The 3,869-nt window shown below is 47.8% G+C and overlaps 1 protein-coding gene across 1 annotated transcript in view; it reads left to right on the top strand.

Annotated features, from left to right (window-relative positions):
* The first annotated feature begins 3,704 nt into the window (after positions 1–3,704).
* KCNS2 (potassium voltage-gated channel modifier subfamily S member 2) overlaps positions 3,705–3,869 on the top strand; it is a 4,277-nt gene continuing 4,112 nt past the window's right edge. Inside the window, exon 1 of the mRNA XM_029959357.1 lies at positions 3,705–3,819. The gene's annotated coding sequence lies outside the window, so the exon portion shown is untranslated. The remainder of the gene's footprint in view (positions 3,820–3,869) is intronic.

Genomic DNA, 3,869 nt, shown 5'->3' with positions numbered 1-3,869 from the left:
TGGCACTTCTTCTCTGCCTGTGATTATGGGAGATTTGAGAATGACTGAAAGATCATAAAGCAGGGATAATCTCACCTTTCATTAAGCTTCCAGGCAGAAAAGGCTGGCCATAGACTGCCAGCAACCAAACATCATGAGAATGGCTACCTTGCTGACGTGAGGGGATAAGAAAAAAATATGTTTAAAAGGGTCCCTCTTCTGCAATGTTCTCTCTCAATCAGGGTTTCTGCCAAACTTGGGCTGTATTCAGTTCATTTGGATAAATATCCAGAGATGTATGTAGCCTTTATGATTTTGTTTAAATCCATTTTCAACTTACTCATTCTTTTAGGCTTGGCAATGTTCTGCAACAGTCCTTTTTGGGTATTTAAATGATCATGATGTGCAAAACTATTTTGATTTCTTTTAGATGTATTTACCAAGCGGTCACAGTCAACAGTTGTGGCAGTAGAATTGCTGTCACAAAAGGGTCTGAGCCACCTGCGAGGATTTGGAAAGAAAAACAAATCTTTTATATTGATCTTAAACCAACACATTAAGACTCTAGGATTTTCCAATCCAATTGGAGCAAAAGAAAACACTCAGCAAGAATGTACACTTGAATCTGGCTCTGGGGAGAGAGGGGAACTTTTCAATAAGTATGAAGTTCAGACTAAAGTTCCACCTTCAGCATAATAGATGGTTGTGTCCTCCAGTTCAGAGTGAATCTATCCACCAAATCCACCATGCCAATAAAACCACTCACGATAACTTCCTTTAGAACCTATTCAGTACTTCATTAACACTGTAGAAGTAGTAGTTATCACAGCAGTTTCACTTCTTCAAAGGTGATAATGCATCCAAGACTCAGGGTATCCCACCTGCAGAGCACAGTGCCATAGAGGGACCAGACAGGAGATGTGGTCTAAGGACATGGCTTCTTAAGCAGCAGCTTCCTACGCTGAGTCAGCTGCCAGCAGGCAATAATTTCCGTATTCCCTCACAATTCAAGTCACCACAGGCCCCAGACAGGGTGTACAGTCAAACACTGTACCATGTCTCCCGGCCCTGGCAGGCACCTGTACACATGCCATGCTTTTACACAGCACTGGCACCTTCTCGTGTTCCTTAAAAACCGTGGTACCATGTGTACCAATAAAACAAGCTCTGTCTCTCTCACACAGTCTCAGAGTCAGCAACTATAACCAGCAACCCCAAAGTTAGTTTAGCTATTGCCCTAGGGTGATAAGAATCACTCATTCATCTCCCCGCTCCAACAGGCAATTCTTTCTTGCTTCCTTACGTTCCCAGCCCAGCCCCACCTCAGTACTCCTCTTGCATTCTCTCCAGTCCAATAAACATCCGCAAGGCGTTGGAAATGAATTGTTGTTTTGTATTTATCCCAAAATGTGCTCTTCTCTGACACATCACAAGCTCATTTCATGCAAAAATGACATATCTGATTTCTTTTGACATATCTTTTGCCTTGGATTCCACCAGCAATAGTGTGTCCACAGCAATTTTTCCTGTAGTTACTGTTGGAAAAGGCAAAAGTACTAGGTCAGTAACAGACTCGCTTGTGTGTCTGTGGAGCAGAGAGCACACCCTGCAGAAACATTCGGATGAATTTTGGATTACTAACTTAGGTGCTGGAAGCATTTTAGCCTTATTAGCAAAATGATTGGGTTGATCCAATTAGCCCTAATTACAGGAGCGGTTATATTACGCTAGTGGGAGTTGTATCCTTATGCAGTTATGTTGCTTTGCTGCTTATCTCCAGCATCTCTGCATAAACCTCGCTGTGTCTTTTAAAAGAAAATGCAAGTTAGAAAAGTGACCAGTGTTTTTTGCAAGGTAAAGATAAGAACAGAGATTGATAAATGAGTAATGAGACTGTTTATAACCCTTTTTCTTAGTAAAGTGGCTTAGAAGGTGAGAACAATGTATAAAAGCTTGGAAATCCTCTAAATGTATCTCCACTTAGTTTCTTCTGAAGCAGCATTAGGGAAAAAATATTTAATTTAAGAGTAAGAAAGAAGAGTAATGATTTTTTAATTAATTTTCTGAGGATGTTTAAGTATGTTTAAAGACCCCACTAGACAGGTAGGATAGAGCAGAGCTCATGAAAACACACAGATGTCACTTGAATGCACTACCAGCAGCAGCAGCTTACTATTGCTTGTAACATCACTAAGGAATATGAGTTATGCTTGTTCTCCTAAGAGTGAGCGGGAAATTACGATACAGAAGTTTTTTGATTTATCCAAGCCCTAGGATGGCATCCAACTCAGAAATCTCAACGTGGTGGTTCCCAGTCCTGTGTCCTGCCATCCCTTGCCCCAGGCATTAAAAGCCAGTACAATTAGAGCTCCCCAGTTGAGTAGTTCGCCAGCAGAGCCCTGAGAGGAGGCGGCTGTCACAAAGTAACCCAACAGCTACGCTGCTGCTGGGAGGCAGGACAGATGCCTCTCTGGACATGAAAAGCCGTTGTTACAGGAAAACCTGCAGGTCGTCACTGGGTTTGAAAAGCCTCCTCCCTGCTACGTGCAGCTTCTCTCTCCTGTGTGCCCCGTCCCAGAAGGGGAAGAGCTGGGGGACCACCCTGAGAGGAGCAGCATTTTCCCTGGCCAGGAGGGCAGCCTGGTGTACATAATTTAATGTCCCCTGGGATGTCACTGGATATGCAGTGAAGCATTCTGGGACACAAAGCTCTGAGCCAGGGCATCTGTAGGGAAGGGAGGTAGGAGGCAGCCACCAGCAGGAGAGCAAAGCAAGACCAAATACCACCTAAGAAAAGGCAAGCAGGGGCAGCATCTATAGTATTACTGAAGCATGGATTTTTCTGAAGCATTTCTGAGGGCTTGAGGGTGCTACGGGTCCATGTACACAGCTGTGGAAGTGTCTCCAGAGGTGTGGAGTCTTTGGACACACAATGCACCAGCATCGGTGGGATGTGGTGGGGTGATCAAACACCCCAGGCAGGAAAGCTGGGTTCTGGAGACCCAGCCATGCACCAGGACTTACTTGCCCCACTCCATGTCTGCATTCAGTTTCCTGGGCTCTTAAAGGGTTGTTCTTTATTACCGGGGGGTTCCTTGTAAATAGGGTTCATGTGCTGCTGGAGTTGGAAGGTTTAACCCCTCTCCCTTGCCAAGGGTTTGAGGGACAAGCCGAAGGCAATGCACAGGGCTGGAGTGCTTGGGGCTCTGACAGGGTGGGGGGAAGCAAACAAGGAGTCTTCATCCACCTGCCTTCCCTAATCCTGCAAACCACTGACAGCAATTCATTTCCAGGAGCTGGACTTCAGATGCGTGGGACCATGAGTGAGAGGGGGTCACGAGGCAGCTGGCAGGAGACCATGCGGGTTAGCCCAGTATAAAGCACCTGTCTCAGAGCAGCTATGCTCTGCACAGCCTGCCCCTGATCGGGGAGTCAGGTGTGCAGTCGGCTCCTGCTCGCAGGGACTGTCAGGACCAGACTTCTCCCCGGAAAATTCGGCCTCAGGCCGGGCTCAGCATGAGGGAAAAGATTTCTTCCCAGTCGCCTCCAGCATAGGCAGGGACGCTGCTGTCACTGGCCATGTAGCTGGACATTATTCCACTCCGGGCCAGCCGGAAAACTCTGCCCCGCCAAGAGCAGCAAGGCAGGGAGGTCAGCCCTTCCACCTGCCCCGCTCGAGGTTCTGCCGTTCAGGATCATCCCTCCTGAGACGGCTGGCAGGGCAGTGTGGGGAGGTCGGGGGTCCCATCCGGCAGCTGAGGGGGCGGCTAGCAGCCTCCACACGCAGCCCCGCTCTCCTCACGCCAAACGGCCCCGACGAGTGCCCCCGTCTTTCCTATTGTGAGTCCCCGCAGGGACCCTGCCCAGGCAACACAGTGAGGACCTGCTGG

This window comes from Manacus vitellinus, unplaced genomic scaffold (assembly GCF_001715985.3).
Source record: "Manacus vitellinus isolate BGI_N305 unplaced genomic scaffold, ASM171598v3 scaffold_1_pilon, whole genome shotgun sequence".
Lineage (NCBI taxonomy): Eukaryota > Metazoa > Chordata > Aves > Passeriformes > Pipridae > Manacus > Manacus vitellinus.
The sequence above is the reverse complement of the archived record's forward strand: the minus strand, read 5'-3'. Positions and strand labels throughout refer to the sequence as shown.